Source organism: Lissotriton helveticus, chromosome 5_1, assembly GCF_964261635.1.
Source record: "Lissotriton helveticus chromosome 5_1, aLisHel1.1, whole genome shotgun sequence".
Taxonomy (NCBI): domain Eukaryota; kingdom Metazoa; phylum Chordata; class Amphibia; order Caudata; family Salamandridae; genus Lissotriton; species Lissotriton helveticus.
In genome coordinates this window covers 1,437,773,077-1,437,794,581 of record NC_136065.1, presented here as the reverse complement: position 1 = coordinate 1,437,794,581, position 21,505 = coordinate 1,437,773,077, and positions in this window count along the sequence as shown.

The following is a 21,505-nucleotide window of genomic DNA, read 5'->3' as shown; positions in this document are numbered from 1 at the left end:
ATAGCTTCCCAGATGAACAAGACAGATGGTCGCAATACTTGATTGTAGTCAATTTATTCCTTTTATTTAGAGGCACTTTATTCTTTTAAAACATCACACAATTGCTTGCCGCCAACACATTTTATCCCTCATGGGACTTCTTCAAGGCTAAAAGCAATTTACAAAACACTATTTACGATATGTACACAATAAAACATTCAATACACAAAAACAGTACCATTAATTGTAATTCATTATTAAACTGTCCAAGTATGGCTTATTAATCACTTTCCATGTTGAACAACACTCATCCTCTCAGTTTTAGATCCGCGGGAAGCTATACAAAACTTCTTATAATCGTATTTTTATTAACATTTTCGCAAACGGGAGGAAACAAATTCAGGTGGACATACAATTATTACATTTCATACTGCACCTGATATTCGGCATTGTGTTTTACATCAAAAACTATCATCTAAGTATAAAACGACCCAATGTTGCTCTATCTAATTTAGCAATGAGTTTGTAAACCTAATATATACACTTTGGTTCGTACCTTCATCAGAGTTTGTGTCTGTGGATGCCATTAAGGAAGGTACATATCACATTTAAAAACAACACCAATGATGAAACCGTGTATCTATAAATAAACAGTAAAGACAACAATAAGTACTTATATGAATATTTGTAATGTTGTCCAAAATGTAACCAATGCCAATGTTTCCTATTTTACCTCATCTAGAAAGTCATTGAAACAAAAAAGGCCTGAAGACATCATTCAGATTGCATTATATATATATATATATATATATATATATATATATATATATATATATATATATATATATATATATATATATATATAAAAGCAAAAACATTCTATAAGATCTAACCCATACCTATGTGGAGGTCTATTGCAACTCACATAATTGATCATAGTGAATATCAGGCCTACAAAAAATTACCCCAGCCTCTACGTACTATACACACGCCTGGGTACAGCAGTCGCCCCCAAGTCCGCTGGTGAACCTCCCGATACAGCAGGGCCCCTTTAGGCGTGAAGTTGCAGCGCTCCCGCCACACAAGTTCAGCGCAGCTCAGGAGCCTCACCCTCCACAGCGTCTGGCCAGCCCAACATCATCCGGCCTGTGATGCAGAGAGGCGGCACTCACCGTTGGTAACTCCTTCCATGCACCCTGTAGTAGTGGTAAAGGGTAGTATGTAATGCAGACCTCCCTATGTTGGGGTGCAGGAGTGCCTCTACTATTAACAGCGTCAAGCTGGGCAAGGCGGTCTTCTCACATAGGTCAGCAACGTGTCTCCATGCGACTTGCCAGACTTCACCACCAGATACGGGCGATCGTCATGCCTCAATGTCTACTGCCACGGCTCATCCACTCCACAGATCCTCTGCATCCCACGCCATGCTCCAGATGCAGGTCCACCGAGGCATCCAGACTCCTGGCGCAGGTCCAGCTAGGCATCCAGGCTTCAGACGCACGTCCAGCGAGTCATCCGGGCTTCAGACACTGGTCCAGTGAAGCCTCCAAGTTCCAGATACAGGTGCAGCGAGGCATCCATGCTCCAGACACATATCCAGCAGGGCATCAAGGCGCTCCGGATGCAGGTCCAGCGAGGCATCCAGGCTCCAGATGCAAGTCCAGCGAGGCATGCAGGCTCCAGGCCCAGGTCCAGAGAGGCATCCAGGCACAGGTACAGCATCAAGGCTCTCATTCTGTGCATCCTGGATGTTGGCTGGCTTGCAGGGGTTGTTGATGTGTGCTGCACTTGGCCCTGGCTGCTCCATTCTGAATTTTATTGGTTTGTATCCCTATTTTATAATGGAGGTTGACTGGTAAGCTATTTTTTGCATTAGAGACAAAACAACTCATGTTGGGCTGACTGGTGTGTTTTTTTGCTGCTAATGGGCCTATCGGTAGTTATCGTCTGCTAACGCCGGATTTCCTATTGCCATTGCGCTGATGTTAGCAGCAGTTTTCACCGCTGTTCCCCGATACTATCACTATGTAGCAAAGGCTTGGCAATCCATCGCTAACATGGCAATAGTTTTTAGGGTTAGGCGGCGATCAAAAATCTGCCGCTAACTGGCGTTTGTGGTAGGTATTGCCGGTCCTTGATAATATCTCCCATTGTTGTTAAGTAATTTAATGTGGTTTAGTTTGTATATTAATTTTATATGTTAGTATTGTTCATATATTTGTTATTCATTTTTTTAAATATAATTTGTAATTTTTAGTGAGTTAAAATAATTTATTTAATTGTTAATAGTAATTTATAGTGTTGTAGCTGATTGCGGGATGTGTATGGGGACATGGCGGAAAGTAGATTACCCAACAATTAATTAATTAATTAATTAATTAATAATTTATAAGTAAGTATGTGATTATTATTTATTATGTATATTATGTCATTTTGATTTACTGTTGGTATATCTAAGGTACATGTTGCAATGTTTGTTGGAATATAGGTTGGGAAGCAAGGTGCTCATTACGATGATGGTCCGACTGCCGCCAACCGCCATCGTATCGGACAGGAGACTGTCCGACAATAAGTCGGTAGACCCACCTCCCCTATTACAATATGGCTGCTCGCACAGCGGTAGGAAAGTGCTTTTTTATACTGCAGCTTGCACTGTGCCCAGCATTAGGGCTGCCATTAAAAAAAGCACTTTATGCATATCCAGGCACCATGTGGTACCTGGAACACGGTGCATGGATGTGTTGAGGGGCACCATACGTGCCCCTAGACCACTTAGCAGTGGCCCACGGGGAACAAGGGCCCTGCTTGGTGCCCCCAAAGTCCATTTCTGTCCGCCTTGTCATGGTGGTCGGACTGTTGTCAATTCAGACTCCTTACCCATGCATCTACAAATATAGATCTATCAACCCACCTCATCCCTTTCTCTCGCACACATCCCACAAATTCACAGAGAGAGGCCGTCCAGGATCCTCTAGCTCCGACAAGACCAGTAATGACCTCCCCAGACACATCAGGATCTCGTCCTCACTACTCGACATCCGCAAAAAGCAGAAGACTCATCAACTAACTCCGCTCCACCTACAGACCTGCTCAAGTATTTGGGTGCCCCCATGAGTGACAAGTGCACTCAATTAATCAACAAAGCGGAACAATAATGAAAATTAAATCAGGCTCTCTTTCCCTGGACCCATGTTCATTTTGGGACTTCCAGATACAACGATTTGCTGTAGTCCAGTTGTGATAAAATCAGTGCCTAGACCACTTGGTAACTGCTTCCATTTGGGAGCGTTATAGTTGGCACCCCATAATAACTGACATATGCAATGAATCAATTGCCTCTGTCATATGTCCTCAACTATGGAATTATCTCATTGTTTGGGCATTGTCCAGGAGTCACCTTCACTCACTGGCTAGGGCATCATACAACAGTGGCACCTGACCCAGAACACATATGGAATAGCTGATGATCTGAAGAGGACTGGCCCTGTTGACTGTGTCCTCTGTGGAGATATGAAGAGCTTGACCTTCTACCACTTGCAACCAGGACCTTTCCTGACGTCCTGTGAGTGTTATAAGTGCCCAGTTGAGCTGCTCTAAAAAGTCTGGAAAGTTGGTAGATAGAAAATTTTTGAGCTTCCACAGCCTCCAGAGTATCTACAGGACCTCGCGGCAATGGCGTCTGATTTCACAACGCTTTCATCTGATACAGTTTTAGGCTGGAGGATGTTGAGCTCCATAAAAAAGGACTTGTGGCCAGATTTAGGGTTAGGCAAATGGGCAACTCTATTACAAATGTGAAGGATATTCTATTACCCAAGTTCATATATCCTTTGACACTCATACTGAGACATTTGTGATGGAGTAACCCTCTGTCAAAATTTGCCCCTGAGTACAAAAGTTGAAATCTCAATAGGCGAAGGTGAAATGTATTAGACTCAAGCCTTTAGCAGAGGCAAAATTAGAATTTTCCCACTCCAAGTTTTTCCTGCCAAAATCAGTGGCATCAACAGGGCCTCATCAAATGGCTATTTGACTTTGAAAGGACTTTGCTGGATACAACCTGTAGCCTTATACCAGTAGAGGTTTTTTACTTCCATTTCAGAGACGTATGTCTTGAATTAGAATTTGGCAGTAGAGCTCAATCCACCAAATTAGAGTGTAGCGTTTTAACAGACAAAAGTCCATATTCCATCCACTGCCCCTGCTACATCAATATTTTACTTTGGCAATGACAGTTTACCCTAGACAAGTCAATGGGAGGGCCAGAAAGTCAATTACATTTCTATTGTATCTAGAGTATCATTTCCGAGGAATGAAACACAGTGGGGTGTTCTAAACACCTGTTTTGGAGGAAGAAAAACCATAAGGAGCCACATTATGCTCACCACATCCACATAACCTACTCGAGTCGATAAGTCTTTATTTCGAATAAAAGATTCATGAAAGACAAAATACAACCATACACAATATATAAAAAAGATCGATCAAATAATAATATACACAAATTATTTCTAAGAACAATAAGATGCTATACACCATATGTATGTGGAAGCAAATGGGACCCAATAACATGCACAAGAATTAGTACCACTAATAACCATACAAAGCAATATATATAACTGGATAAGAGCGTTCAACGTACAGGGATGCCCAGTTTCTTAGATCGAATCAGCCAGGCCCATCTCAAAAATTTGGCAACACAGACCACTACAGTTTCAGATCTAATAACACGGAGTTTGGAAAGTGCGTCTCGGTAGCCACCACTATTCAGGGTCAAGCATATCGGTTTTAGCCACTTACTTCTCGGTGCTCGATAAACAGGACAACCAAAGAAGAAGTGGCCAACACTTTCTTCCTGATCAGGACACCAGTGGCATTTGTTTCCTGTAATCGTATCCCATTTGGCTGTAAAAGAATTGATAGGCAAGGTGCCGGTTCGAAACTGATGGTATAGTTTACGATCTAACACACTTGTAATTAAATCCCAATACTGCTCTAGTGAGGGAATGACCTTATGCACTAAAAATAAGCCAGTTAGATTTACATCCAAGGATTGGGTTACAAGAATAGATTTTTTCCAAGCCCAAAAGAGCGCCTTAAACTCGAGTTTAGATGGGAAAGTTCCCCCCCCTGGGTTGGACCAAAGCTCCGGAAGACCCATCATGTACAAAACATATTTAACTACCCTAAGCCAGTGTATTTTATGCGCACCCCACATAAGTTTTACCTCCTCCCGTTCTCGGGTAAACAGACCAAGCTCAGGAGTGGTCCAGAGACGGCGCCAAAAGGCCACCAGGCGATACTGTGCCATCTCGTCGATCGGTCTGCAACCAAGATCCAACAGCAGGGGTTTAGTTGGAGCAGACTGCGGGAGGCTAACCAGATTCCGTAGGAACCTGTTCTGCGCAGTTGCCAAACATGAAAGATTCTTATGACCCCAAACTTCGGCTCCATAAAGGGTTGCAGAAATGACCTTGGCCTCATAGATTTTTAGGGCAGGGGTGACACACTTAGTTAGGGAGTTCTTTTGTTCTCGGATCAAACAACCAGCCAACCTATTAAATTTGAGTTTGGACGTCTCCACTTGGGGGTTCCAATTGAGTTGGTGATCTAGAGTCACACCAAGATATGTCATGACCCTAACCTGCTCAAGTTGAACTCCGTTTAGGGAGACTGTACACTTAGGGGGATTTTTCTTGCAAAAAACCATAAATTTGGTTTTATCCACATTTATTTGCAAGTCATTCATTGTACAAAACTCAGAAAATCTATCCAGGGCTACTTGAAGCCCAGCTCTAGTTTTAGAAAGGAGGAGGGTGTCATCTGCGAAGATTAGCATGGGGTACTTTCGACCACCCAACATAGGTGCATCCGACTGAGTATTAATAAAGTGTTGGGCAACCTGATTAATAAATAGGAGAAACAACGTGGGGGCCAGGACACAGCCTTGGCGTACCCCACGTTGTACAGGGAAGCATTTGGTCACCTGCCCCTGACTACCCCACCTAACCTGGGCATAATTATCCTCATGTAAACGCTGGACCAGGCTCAAGAGCTCTGGCGGAAAGCCCATACGTCTAAGGGCCTCCCACAACTTCTTCCTTGGAACTAAATCGAAGGCCGACTTAAGGTCAACGAATGCAGCATATAACATACCGCCACCCAACAGAACCACCTTCCAAAAAAGTAATGTGAACCGGAAGACCTGGTCAACAGTGCTAGTCCCAAACCTAAATCCTGCCTGCATAGGGGAGAGTATGTTATTTGAATCGATCCAACCCTGAATTCTTGCTAAGATCATTCTCGACACAATTTTCTGGATCGAATCGATCAAACTAATGGGCCGATAATTGTTAGGGAGGGAGCGGTCACCCTTCTTATAAACTGGCAAGATTTCTGCCCCCTTCCATGAAAGTGGAATCTCAGCCCCTGCAGCTAAATTATTTGCCAGTAACGTAATATATGGAATCCAGAGGTCAGGTTTGAGCTTAAAAAGGTCAGCAGGAATAGCATCAATGCCAGGAGCTTTACCTGGCTGAACAGACTCAAGGGCATGTGCAGTGTCGGATTCCAAAAATAAGAGTCTGTCTCCTATATGTGGGAGGGGACACGATGGTATAGTTTGCATCGTCGGTTCCTCCGCTGTAATTGGGTCATTAAATTGTGCGGTAAAAAATTCCACCCATGATTGAGCGGAGACATGATTTTCTGGAATCTGGGCAGCCAAGTCTCTTCCCCTCCTTACGATCAACCAAAAATCAGTTAGGTTGGGGGAATCACAAGCACTAAGGAGATCAGACCAGTAAGAGTCGTCCCAATCTCGCTTGGCAGCCCAGAGGGTACGCTTATAGCACTGCCTTGCTATCCTTATGTCATCTGAATTCCGGGCCTTCACAGCAGCTAATAAGTTGCTGTGGGCAACTCTACAGTTCTTATTATACCATTTTTTGTGCACTCTGGCGTTAACCGGCCTAGATGGTTTCGTGAGGAGGTTTTTAAGGCCCAAAAAACACTCCTCATGGAGATTAGTGATTGTGGGATCTGCGTTGCCAGAGGGAGATAACAAAGGCATCCTACTCCACACACCCCACACCTTTTCCTCGATCTTAGAAATGAGTGCTGGGTCATCCAGAACCCTAAGCCATTTTACACGACGCCTATTGTCGCACAAAACTACATCAGATGTTAAGCTATTAGTACCCCTGACTGGGGCCCCCATACCTGGGACCAAAATCTCAAGTGAGAGGGGATTATGATCACTCTCTGGACGGGGCTCTACCACCATGTCTTGTACAATGGACCAACACTCAATATTAATCAATATATAATCGATACGGCTTGAACTCAGACCGTTGTCGAAGGTGTTGGTCCCAAGGCTATCAGAGCGTGTACGCCCATTAACGGCCCGTAGGCCCCAATCTAAACAAAAGCCCAGCCAATGTAGAGCTGCCTCAGTGCCCCTAACACCCTTTGTGATAGTAAGCGGGGGGATGGACCAGACAGTGTCCTCGTCAGAACCCACATCCTCTGCCAAGGAGGTGATGGGCTCAATGGAGGTATTCAAATCTCCCGCTACAATTACCGTCTGTTCAGTCTTGAAATTCTTAAATAGAAGATCAAGATCGTCCAGGACGGTTTGTTTTTTCCCACCCTGGCAACCACGGGCGTAGACATTAACCAAAAAGAGGTCTGTGGTATTGGGTTTACACAAGCTGATACATAGGAGATCCACACTCTCTACCAGTGTTTCCTTACCATGGAAGCCCAGATTGTTTTTAACCCAAATGGTAAGGCCTCCAGAGGCCCTACCCTTTGGACTCTTAATTGCAGGTTTTGAAAAATTGAGATAACCCAGCCTGTATAATGGAACCGTTGACCAGGTTTCCTGGAAGATGACGATATCATATAAGTCGATAAAGTTGGCCCAATCGTCATTATCCAGGCGTCCCCGTAGCCCTGCAATATTCCAAGAGGCCACTCTTAGTGGATAGTCCGTAATTTGGATACAAGGTTGCTGTGCCACGCCCATTACATCAGCCATAGCCAAAGCAGGAATGTTTACAGGGTCTAAGGGTACACCCGAGTTATTAGGCAAAAATAGACCATTAAGAGATGGATTTGGTAACGCAGGCCTCCGTGGGTGGGGAGAGATCTTAATGGGAGATATGTCTCCAGACCTCCCAAGTCAATCCACCTCCTCCAGGCAGCCAAACCTATTGGAGGTGGGAACCGCCTGCCACCAGTTATGTTGGCTTTGTCCAACAAAACTATGAGTCGGTCGACTAGCATTCCTGACAATTGACCATGGCCCCTCACTCGCGGGTTGTTGTCTAGGAGGATAGAAAAAAGTGAGAGGCCTCACCACTATTGTGGAATTGGCCTCAAAGGATGGCCATGCACATAGATACTGTGCTGTGTGGGGATCAGAGAAAGATACCACCACACAGTCGCCGGCTATGGACTTGCGCGTATGGCCAATCCAAGGAACTCTCCGAACCATTAATACACTACTTCTTTGGTGGTCGGGGAGCTGTTTGTTGGAATTAAGCCAGTGAATGACTTTATTTTTCAGAGAGAGATCATTCTCCTGGGAGTGCTGATCCAACTCTGGAACACCGGCTAGAATGATGACATACGACCCTGCTTCTGGCGGGAGGTCAATAAACCCTCCACGGAAATTGTGGCGACTGACCTGTCGTATTGGGTTATGCACCAAGGGTGGCCTAGGGGGATGGTGGGCTGCTGCCCTTGAGTCGGTGTTTGGCCTGTAGGCTGGTTTATACGGGTGGAAGGGTTTTGATACACTTGGGCTAGGGGTAGGTACTATAGTGTTTGCAATGGTAGTACGTGGTTTTGGGATGGGTTTAGGTGTTGGTAGGGTCACAGGGATGCTTTGAGGTAGTTGTGAGAGGGGTTGTACAAGTTCTGTTTCTTTGGGCAGGGGAGTGGGTTCGGCCTCGCGAGAAAGCTTGGCATCCATTTCCTTTAGGCTCAAGGTGGCCAGGGTGACTATGGTCCTGTCCATTTCAGGGAGGTTATTCTCTATACGAGAAAGCCTCAATTCCAGGGGGGAAAGTAGCTGCTTTAGCGTACCCCAGACTAGTTTAAGGAATTCACTATCACCCTCCCTGTCGTGCACAGGTCCACTCACCCGACCCTCCGGGATATTCACACTATTCTTACTTGGGGAAGTGATGGGAGTGTCATCTTCCACCAAACTAAGTAGTTCCGGAGCGACTTCCCCATTCAAAACACTGTGAGTTATTTTGGAGCTATCATCTTTCACTCCAAGAGACCCCATTGCCCGTCTACTATTAAAAAACTTTAACCTTGCAATTCTAGCTTTTTTCCTAGCGTGAATGGTTCTCGCAAGGCATTTCTTTTTGTAAGTTGCTGCTTTCTTGGCACTACAATGACTTGCGGCTAGAGTTGTTTTGGGAGGGGGAAAAGAGCCTGCAATACTAAATAGAGGGGCAGGGCCCATATTTTGTTGTACTGGAATGGATTGGGGATTAGGAGGGGAGTTTAAAAGAATAGTTGGGGGAGCGGGGTGTATTGCTGCCGTTATTAACAGAGGCCGTGGAGCGGTGGAACGATCAGGGGTACGGGCAGATGCAATGTTCCCCAGGGAGGATTTCTTAGTGCTAGCAATATGCTCTGACAGCCTTCTTGCAGCGTCAAGTTCTAAAGAGACCTTGTGCTGCATTTTACTGATTTCCTCGTCAATAGCCAAATTAGTTTTGACTAGGAAATCATCTATGGATCTATTAGAATTGCTAGCAGCCATGAGGGTTTTGCTACGACTGCCCCGTGAGCACATTTTACAGAATACAAGTGAATAAATAAATAAATATACAAGCAACAATAAAACTGTAAGATGTACCAAGACAGGGAAATGGCCCAGCCCAGCCCTCTTAGTCCTCGAACGGCCTCAAACGGCCCGCTCTTTGCCCGGGCTGCGTCCCGCGCTGCGGGAGTGCTGGGTCAATAAGTAGGAGGTCGTGTAAAACAGGGGGGCGTGGCAGCAGGGAGAGCGGACCGGAAGTTGGAAAATGGTCTTGCAGGGACTCCTGGGCAATGGAGTCCCCTGCATGCTCGCAGCCCCGCTGACCGCACTCACCCGGAAGCCTGCAGCCCCTCACCAATGTCCCGGTGTCCAAAGCAGCGAAGCTGCACCCGCGGAGCGGGTGCAGCGAGATGTAGGTCTGGGTCCTGGAAAAGCCGCTGGGTTAGAAGGTCAGTCACCAAAGTGCCTCCGTTTGCAGAAATGCGTCCCGCCAAAGGAAAGGGTGGGAGAGGTTTTAAAGACCGCTAGGGGCGGGGGGCGGCAGCAGGGAGAGCGGACCGGAAGTTGGAAAATGGTCTTGCAGGGACTCCTGGGCAATGGAGTCCCCTGCACGCTCGCAGCCCCGCTGACCGCACTCACCCGGAAGCCTGCAGCCCCTCACCAATGTCCCGGTGTCCAAGGCAGCGAAGCTGCACCCGCGGAGCGGGTGCAGCGAGATGTAGGTCTGGGTCCTGGAAAAGCCGCTGGGTTAGAAGGTCAGTCACCAAAGTGCCTCCGTTTGCAGAAATGCGTCCCGCCAAAGGAAAGGGTGGGAGAGGTTTTAAAGACCGCTAGGGGCGGGGGGCGGCAGCAGGGAGAGCGGACCGGAAGTTGGAAAATGGTCTTGCAGGGACTCCTGGGCAATGGAGTCCCCTGCACGCTCGCAGCCCCGCTGACCGCACTCACCCGGAAGCCTGCAGCCCCTCACCAATGTCCCGGTGTCCAAGGCAGCGAAGCTGCACCCGCGGAGCGGGTGCAGCGAGATGTAGGTCTGGGTCCTGGAAAAGCCGCTGGGTTAGAAGGTCAGTCACCAAAGTGCCTCCGTTTGCAGAAATGCGTCCCGCCAAAGGAAAGGGTGGGAGAGGTTTTAAAGACCGCTAGGGGCGGGGGGCGGCAGCAGGGAGAGCGGACCGGAAGTTGGAAAATGGTCTTGCAGGGACTCCTGGGCAATGGAGTCCCCTGCACGCTCGCAGCCCCGCTGACCGCACTCACCCGGAAGCCTGCAGCCCCTCACCAATGTCCCGGTGTCCAAGGCAGCGAAGCTGCACCCGCGGAGCGGGTGCAGCGAGATGTAGGTCTGGGTCCTGGAAAAGCCGCTGGGTTAGAAGGTCAGTCACCAAAGTGCCTCCGTTTGCAGAAATGCGTTCCGCCAAAGGAAAGGGTGGGAGAGGTTTTAAAGACCGCTAGGGGCGGGGGGCGGCAGCAGGGAGAGCGGACCGGAAGTTGGAAAATGGTCTTGCAGGGACTCCTGGGCAATGGAGTCCCCTGCACGCTCGCAGCCCCGCTGACCACACTCACCCGGAAGCCTGCAGCCCGTCACCAATGTCCCGGTGTCCAAGGCAGCGAAGCTGCACCCGCGGAGCGGGTGCAGCGAGATGTAGGTCTGGGTCCTGGAAAAGCCGCTGGGTTAGAAGGTCAGTCACCAAAGTGCCTCCGTTTGCAGAAATGCGTCCCGCCAAAGGAAAGGGTGGGAGAGGTTTTAAAGACCGCTAGGGGCGGGGGGCGGCAGCAGGGAGAGCGGACCGGAAGTTGGAAAATGGTCTTGCAGGGACTCCTGGGCAATGGAGTCCCCTGCACGCTCGCAGCCCCGCTGACCGCACTCACCCGGAAGCCTGCAGCCCCTCACCAATGTCCCGGTGTCCAAGGCAGCGAAGCTGCACCCGCGGAGCGGGTGCAGCGAGATGTAGGTCTGGGTCCTGGAAAAGCCGCTGGGTTAGAAGGTCAGTCACCAAAGTGCCTCCGTTTGCAGAAATGCGTCCCGCCAAAGGAAAGGGTGGGAGAGGTTTTAAAGACCGCTAGGGGCGGGGGCGGCAGCAGGGAGAGCGGACCGGAAGTTGGAAAATGGTCTTGCAGGGACTCCTGGGCAATGGAGTCCCCTGCACGCTCGCAGCCCCTCTGACCGCACTCACCCGGAAGCCTGCAGCCCCTCACCAATGTCCCGGTGTCCAAGGCAGCGAAGCTGCACCCGCGGAGCGGGTGCAGCGAGATGTAGGTCTGGGTCCTGGAAAAGCCGCTGGGTTAGAAGGTCAGTCACCAAAGTGCCTCCGTTTGCAGAAATGCGTCCCGCCAAAGGAAAGGGTGGGAGAGGTTTTAAAGACCGCTAGGGGCGGGGGGCGGCAGCAGGGAGAGCGGACCGGAAGTTGGAAAATGGTCTTGCAGGGACTCCTGGGCAATGGAGTCCCCTGCACGCTCGCAGCCCCGCTGACCGCACTCACCCGGAAGCCTGCAGCCCCTCACCAATGTCCCGGTGTCCAAGGCAGCGAAGCTGCACCCGCGGAGCGGGTGCAGCGAGATGTAGGTCTAGGTACTGGAAAAGCCGCTGGGTTAGAAGGTCAGTCACCAAAGTGCCTCCGTTTGCAGAAATGCGTAACCTACTCAATCAACCCTGCTACTCCAATCCCTGGGACTCCATCTGAAACATCACAATGCACAACAATATAGTAGGTAAATATAACGTTTTAAACCTTTTTTACACACACTATGTTAACTACTAATTTCACTAAACTTTTCTTTACATACACCATAGCCTATTCAACAGCAATTTACACTGTCTCATTCTTTGGCCACATACCTCTAACCACATACTAACATAAAATACTCATCTAAAACAGTTAACTAGAAGCTTCCTCAAGAGAGTAATATACTGCACATTATAAAAATGGACATGCTCAGACAAACATATTTTGTAAACACATTAGAACTACATTTAAATGCATATGTAAATTGCCTGTATACTAGCAATTACTCTAAACAGACATAGTTTGATCAAATAACACATATAATGAGGCTACCCTGATCCTAGTTTACTCAATTATCTCACACTTTACAATCATAGGATTCAACCATGTGCCTCACATACATGCTCCCCACTACCCGCAGAACCGTCTTCCTTCCCTTACCAGCGCTTGGACGCCTTCGGGCAGCAGTCGCGCTCTACAAAACCCCTTCACTTCACTTCACTTCACTTCACTTCACATGTTATCACAACCCACTCACTGTTATGTTATATTTTAAAATGTTGCACATAATAGCAAGGGCAGGGCACAAACTAACATTCCAGACATTGTACTTGTTAGACCTCTCCACCTTAGGATGGTCATCCCCTAAGGTTTTTCCTGCTTACCTCTACTTTTTGCTGTATCTTTTTGTTGGCCTTAGGATTCTGAGCACTTTACAACTGCTAACCAGTGCTAAAGTACATATACTTCTCCTCTAAACATGAGGACATTGTTATACACCTAATTGGCATATTTAGTTTACTTATAAGTCACTTGTAAAGTGGTATACCATACCCAGGTCTTGTAATCTAAATGCTACTTATGGGTCAGCAGCACTGGTTGTGCTAACCCACACATGTAGCCTTTCTAATCTATCCCAGGCCAGTCATTGCTAGGCATGTGTGTGCATTTTACTGCCACTTCGACTTGGCATTTCAAACCCTTGCCAATCCTTTAAATGCCCTTTTATTACATATAAATCACCCCTCAGTCAGCCCTAAGGTAAGCCCTATGTAGCCCTAGTGCTTTATATCTTCGGAATGGTAATGATAAATCCTCTTAAGTGGTAAAGTTGGGTTTGACATTACTATTTTAGAAATGCCAATTTTAGAAAAGGGACAATTATCTTCTCTTACTGCTATATGTGCCTTGTATCCCATTTCCAATACACGTCTCGGCTTGGTGAAAGCTGCAGTTTGTGCACTCCCTCTAAACAGCCACAAACACTGGCAGGGTGGGTTTGACAGAGGATTCATTTACATTCATCTGCATTTTCATAGCCTTCTTAAGCAGGAATAGGGAGTGGGAGCTGAATCGGTTGTGTCCTGTCCCCACACATAGGGCTGCTCCCCCCCCACAGATGAAACGGGACCTGTGTACTTCAAGGAGCTGCTTTGAAGTTACCCCCACTTCAAAGGCATATTTGGGTTGAGTACTGGGGTACTGAATCATAAAAGGGTTACAATGCTGATGCTTTCATCAACTTTGTGGATCGATAGTTCGCATCTATCCACAGGATCAGCGATGACAGAAGGCCTCCTCGACTTCACGCATTTAGCCTTCGACTTCAACGCTTGCTCCATCCTCAATATAGTGCAAACTCATGTAACCCATTAGCTCTAGTGAATTCTCAGCACTATTTTTGGTTTATTGTTTAAAAATGTATTAATTTGGTACCACTTACAGGATATTTGTCAATTTGGCCTTGATTTACTCATATATTTATTCCCTATTCTTCTACAACATTGTGGTATCTTTTTGTGGTGTTTTAATTGTGTTAATATGTGTGTGTGTGTTTCACAAATACTTCACATACTTCCTCTTTAGATAAGATAAGCCTAACTGATCTGTGCTAAGCTACCAAAGAGTGAGCAAAGGATATCTTTTAGTTTGTATCTAGCTTATCCCTACTACAGTGGTGGCTCCTGCTTTGGCAGGGTTCCTACCTATGCTAACCAGAAACCCCAGTTCTAAAAGCACTCTTATAGTCAACCTAGGCAAAGGGATACATAATATCTGGCATGTACTCTAAGTGAACCTCAACACATGAAGATATTACTACATTCTATCCCCCACATAATAAAGAAAATTGTGGTCATATACACTCACAATCTGCATGTCACCAACACTAGCCCCTCACATCACCACTCAAAGTTCTTTTAGCAGATGAGAAAGGGAAATAACAAAATTTTCCACAATGATAAAATTAAGAAATCAGAAGACCCGGAAATGGAAGTAAATGGTTATCATAGAAAAAATATTGATACGCATTGACATATCACCAACATTATAACATGTTCTACAACAAACAAATATTGCAAGTAAACAACAGACTCAAACTTTGCAATTTTTACTTTTTATAAATTAAAATAAAAAAATGACAACAGAAATACTCTGTGTAAATAATATAATTAACAAATAGTTATAAAAATAAAAGCCTTGGTGGGTGGGGCTGGAAAATAGGGTCCTGTAAAAATGTTTGCCAATCCATAGCTTTAGGTTCCTGTGTTCAACAGATGCAGGTCCAGTCCCTTCTCACCCTTGTAAGAGGGTAGCAGGCAGCAAGTCAAAGCAGCAGGGCAGCAGTTTTTCAGAGCAGCAGTCCAGCAAGTGGCAGTCCTTTCAGCAGCATAGCAGTCCTTCTTCCTGGCAGAGTATCCACAGGTCCAGAAGTGTACTAAAGAGTTTTTGTTTGGGTCCAGTATTTATACCTGGACATGCTTTTGTAGTGAGGAGAAACTTCTAGAGATGTTCCTTTGAGGTTCCTACCTCTACTGCCCTGGCTCCAAACTAACTACAGTGGGTATGCAACCTTTTCTGTGGAGGTAGGTTGCAACCTAATAAAGTGTAAGTAGGGCAGTGCCCTGCTGAACCATCCCGTCATGTAAGTAATGGCCCATCCAGGCCCACCTAAGCTCTGTATTATGGGGTCGATTAGGATGGCGGACGGAAATGGCAACTGTCCGCCATGGTGGGGGAAATTTTACTCCCGGCCGCGCCGCGGAGATTCCGCGTTTGGGATTAGGATATTCATGTCACGAAACTCCGACCGCGGCGGACGTATCATAACCAACACCGTCCGCGGTGGACGGAACACATCCAACTCCGTCCGCGGCGGACGGAGTCCAATGAACAACCACTGCCGCGGACGGAAATGACAGCGGAAAATAACACATGTACCGCCATACCTGTGAATACTCCGTGGCCGCAATTAGGATTAATCCGCCCGGTCCACGGAACTCACAGCCATCCACGTCCGCGGCGGAAAGAATGCTACGATAACCACAGCATCACTGCGGAAGGCCAACACGCACAACATCCCTAGCGGCAAACAAATGTCAGGAAGCCTACCGCTAGTCCAAAGCAAACATACCAACATTGACAAGGCCCCCCCCAACATCAAGCACAAGCCGCCATGACACGTCCCAATTATCCAATAATGCACACTAGTCAACACGCCCACCTACCACCTGACTGCCAACAACCATTGAGACACGACTATAAAATGACACACACACGCTACCACAATCCTTTGCATCACAGCATTGCTGCAAGCAAGAGGCCAAAATCGAGACACTGCAAACTCACATAGAAGACACACACCCACCACCCTACCACACCCACCACACAAACACCCACCACACAAATCCTACACATCACACACCACACACCTGCACCCCCCAACTCACTCAACTCACACACTGAGCACCACACACCATGGCACCCCAAAAAAAAACCAAATTCACGGAGACAGAGTTGAGGGTAATGGTAGATGAAATACTCCGTGTTGAGCCCCACATCTTCGGGGCCCAAGTCCAGCAGACGTCCGTGGCGCAAAAGAACCACATGTGGGACAGGATCGTCACTCGGGTGAATGCCTCGGGGACTGTGCCGAGGACGAAGCATGACATCCAGAGGCGGTGGCATGACCTGAAGACCAGGGTCAAGGGCATCCGAGCGAAAAACTTTGCCCGAGCCAATCATACTGGCGGTGGCACACCCCCGGAGCCCATACCCTACACCGATTGGGAGGAGAAGGTGCTGGTGATACTACACCCAGAGAGCCTAGATGGACTTGACGAAGGAGAAGAGACTGGTGAGTACAACCCAAGCACCACGATCAGCACGACATGGTCAGGCTCACACAACTGAGAAGAAACATCTCCTATGCCCCAACCCATGCACGTTGGACACCAACTCACTAACATGTCCATGGCTCCCAACAGGCCCCCATGCTCACGGGGTGGGTGGTGGTGGTGGTGGTGGAGGGCGGGGTGTGTGAGAGGCCCAAACTACAACTCCCAACAGGCCCCCATGCTCACGGGGAGGGTGGTGGTGGTGGTGGTGGTGGAGGGTGGGGTGTGTGAGAGGCCCAAACTACAACTCCCAACAGGCCCCCATGCTCACGGGGAGGGTGGTGGTGGTGGTGGTGGTGGAGGGTGGGGTGTGTGAGAGGCCCAAACTACAACTCCCAACAGGCCCCCATGCTCACGGGGTGGGTGGTGGTGGTGGAGGGCGGGGTTTGTGAGAGGCCCAAACTACAACTCCCAACAGGCCCCCATGCTCACGGGGAGGGTGGTGGTGGTGGTGGTGGTGGAGGGTGGGGTGTGTGAGAGGCCCAAACTACAACTCCCAACAGGCCCCCATGCTCACGGGGAGGGTGGTGGTGGTGGTGGTGGTGGAGGGTGGGGTGTGTGAGAGGCCCAAACTACAACTCCCAACAGGCCCCCATGCTCACGGGGTGGGTGGTGGTGGTGGTGGTGGTGGAGGGCGGGGTGTGTGAGAGGCCCAAACTACAACTCCCAACAGGCCCCCATGCTCACGGGGAGGGTGGTGGTGGTGGTGGAGGGTGGGGTGTGTGAGAGGCCCAAACTACAACTCCCAACAGGCCCCCATGCTCACGGGGAGGGTGGTGGTGGTGGTGGTGGAGGGTGGGGTGTGTGCGACAGGAAACAGAAATGTCTAAAAATCTACATAACCATGTAATGTCCACATCACTGACCAGCTCTATCTTGTCCCTCAGGTGATCGTCAACTGACTGGGGAAACCAGTACCCGGCCGCCAGCCTCGCCTCCCACACCTACAGGACTCTCTGCTGACGAGGACACAGGCAGCTCCGGTGCGGAGGATGGAGCGGGACCAAGCACGCAGCCAGGGCCATCTGGCTCACAGGGACTCCCGGGACCGACCAACGTCGCAAGTGTCACTCCAGCGACACCTGTCTCTGTGATCTGCACAGTCCCCACCACCACCAGTACCACCAGTACCACCAGTACCACCAGTACCACCAGCACCACCAGCACCACCACTCCTGCCGGTGCCACCCAGCATAACCCAGCGCACAACGCTGGTCCATCGGCCCCACACACAAGCAGGGTGAGTGGGCCACAGGCAACGGGACATCAGCCAATCAGGCGAGCCACACACCGCCGTGCAGAGGAAGGACAGCTACCCCAGCCAGTGGCACAGTCCCTACAAGCCCTTGCCAGGTGCCAGGCGTCATACGACCGGTCCCAGGCAAACGCAGATCGTGCGCACCAGGACTCGGTGGACAACAACAACATCCAGCGCGAAATCTGTGGCATCCTTGGCCAGATGTTGCAGATCATGGGCCAGCAGGCAACGATGTGGAGGGAATGGGTTGCCCGGAACAACCCCCCCCCTCCACCAAGTGTCGTAGCGCCACCGCCACCGTCACCTCCGCCTCCACCGCCACCTCCGCCTCCACCGCCACCGTCACCTCCGCCTCCACCGCCGCCACCACCACCTGTGCCCCTGGCGACGGATGTGGCCCTTCAACAACCTGCCCTCCCAGCTGACTCTGTACCACCTCAGAGACGGAGGGGCCGGCCGAGGCAGGAAGTGGCTGAGAGCAGTGTTGGAGCGCCATCCACACGCTCCAAGAGGGGACGACCATGACAATGTCACCGCCTGTGCCAGACATTCACCCAGCTAAGTATCCTGTCCCACAGACAATCATTCCCACTGGTCTGCTGGACTACCCTGACACCCCCCAATGTGGTGTCAGCACGGACATTTCATCTGCCATTACCTTCAACTCCAACTCCCTCCACCCCACTTACTTGTAAATATTCACCAGCACAGAAGCACAACCTGTAAATAAATAGCACTTACTCACACAATGATGTTTTGCCTCCATGTTTATTCACATGATTGCCTTCAGAAACAGACGTAAACAGGTTCAGGGATGACAGTCGTACATGATCATGGCGCTGCGGGAGTGACCTAGAGAAAATCAGAGACAGCAAACACACGTCAGGAAACAGATTCACACACATCACAACACAATGCACAGCAACATTACACAAACGACAACCATCACAAAAGCATGGGATGAGAGCACACACATCATGGAGACTTGTATGTCCAAAGAAATGAAGACACACATAAGCAACCATCACAAACAAGAACACCCAGCTGATTAACCCCACATCCACACAACACCAGCAAACATACATGAGGCATTGTCAACCGCCACTAGAGGTAGTAACTCACATTCAAGGGAAGTAGTGATCTATGAGCTGGCGCCTCTGGTCCACACCTTCCTCCTCACCACTATCCTCATCAGTCGACATGGGTGGGATGGGAGGCCGAGGAACTCCTTCGTCTTCAGGGTCCAACAGCAGTTCTATGTCATTGCGTACTGCCAGGTTGTGGAGCATGCAGCAGGCAATCACGATCCTGCATACTTTTCCTGGTGAGTAAGGCAGGGCCCCTCCGGTCTTATCGAGGCACCGAAACCGAGACTTTAGCAGTCCAAAGGTACGTTCGATGACTCTCCGTGTCCTTCCATGTGCATCATTGTACCGCATTTCACCCGCTGTTCTCGGATTACGTAGGGGACTGAGGAGCCAGGGCCGGTTTGGGTAAGCCGAGTCGCCTATGTAGGGGGATGACAGAGACAAACATCACAACAAGATATGGTGGGTACCCCATGCAACACAGAGATCACAAGAGTCCCCACTGCACACTCACCAACAAGCCACGCTTGACCGGGTCGCAGATTAGCCATGAGTCGTGGGACATTGCTGCTCCGCATGATGTGGGCATCATGTGCAGATCCAGGAAATCTTGCACACACATGTGAGATGATGTTGTTTGCCAGGCACACCACCTGCACGTTCAGCGAATGGAAGTGTTTGCGATTCCTGAACACTTGTTCCCGTGCCCGTGGTGGAATGATTGCGATGTGTGTGCCATCAATTGAGCCCACAACGTGAGGTATGTGGCCCAGGGCATAGAAATCAGCTTTGACAGCTGGCAACTCTTCCGGACGTGGGAAATGGATGTAGTCATCCTTGTACAGCATCATAGCTTTTAAGACATCCCGAAGAACCGTGCTGAACATGGCCTGTGACATCCCCCCGGCATGTCCAACTGTATACTGAAATGTGCCAGTAGCAAAGAAATGGAGTTTGCAGTGGGTGTAATCGACCCAGGATACGTCCTACGTGGCTGCAGATGAGGAGACAATTGAGCCACAAGCTCCAGCAACCGACGTCGATCCAGCCGGAATTTCCGAATCACCTCCTCGTCAACCATATCCTCCAGCACAGTGTATGGCCGATGCACATTTGTAGCCCTCCTGTGTGGGAGAGAGATGTAACTTAGGTCAACTTGCAAACGACGCATACGTGTACAACTCCATCACATGTGAACCTTACTGACAATACTTCAGTCTGCACCCTAATGTTTAGTAGCCACATCACAGACACACATGCAACTGCATGCACACAAACGATAATTATACACACGCCATGTCATCAAGCACACATGCCAACACCAAGAATGATGTACATACGGTAATTACATGCATGGTGACACAACGTACAAAACACATACACGGAATGCATGTGTACCACCACCACTGTAGTCACCTCGCCAGAACAAGACACAGACAACAGATGCATAATTTGGGCACACAGCCGTGATGTACTGTGTAGTTGTGAAGATGTAAGAACGTATGTAGGGTCACACCCGACGTCAACACGTACAAATGCACATCTGTTGCCCATTGTGTGCCCACCGATGGGCATTGCATGGACACACATGCTACATTGTATGACATATGACCTTTCTCTATCACGCTCACATCCCTCAGGACGCAACTGCACACAACACATCACGGTGCAGCGTCTGACAAGATAACATAATTGGCGCCGCCATGGCGGTGCTCAACTTCCGCTACTTCCCAAAGGCCAGACGCGGCCAGCGTCCCTCTTCCCATTGGCTGCATGTGCGGGGACCGTCACGGGCACACATCGGCAACCGCACGTGCAAGCCTCAGGCACGGATGCTTCAGTTGCAACAATGTTCTATCACTGGCGCCTCCATGGCGGTGCACGTACTCAGCGGGGGAGGTGCAGGGCTATACACCCTTTAGATGTACTCAATGGACATGCCAGTTCATGACCCCCCTTACAGTCACATTGCATCATCCACCGTACACCGGCCGGAGCGGCCGGGCCTAGGACGGCCGTGCCCGGCCATGTCCACACCCTCCGTGCCCGGCCATGTCCACACCCACCGTGCCCGGCCATGAACACAACCGCCGTGACCGGCCATGAACACAACCGCCGTGCCCGGCCATGTCTACAACCGCCCATGCCCGGCCATGAACACAACCGCCGTGCCCGGCCATGAACACAACCGCCGTGCCCGGCCATGAACACAACCGCCGTGCCCGGCCATGTCTACAACCGCCGTGCCCGGCCATGAACACAACCGCCGTGCCCGGCCATGAACACAACCGCATGGCCGGGCACGGCGGTTGTGTTCATGGCCGGGCACGGCGGTTGTAGACATGGCCGGGCACGGCGGTTGTGTTCATGGCCGGGCACGGCGGTTGTGTTCATGGCCGGGCACGGCGGTTGTAGACATGGCCTGGCACGGCGGTTGTGTTCATGGCCGGGCACGGCGGTTGTAGACATGGCCGGGCACGGCGGTTGTGTTCATGGCCGGG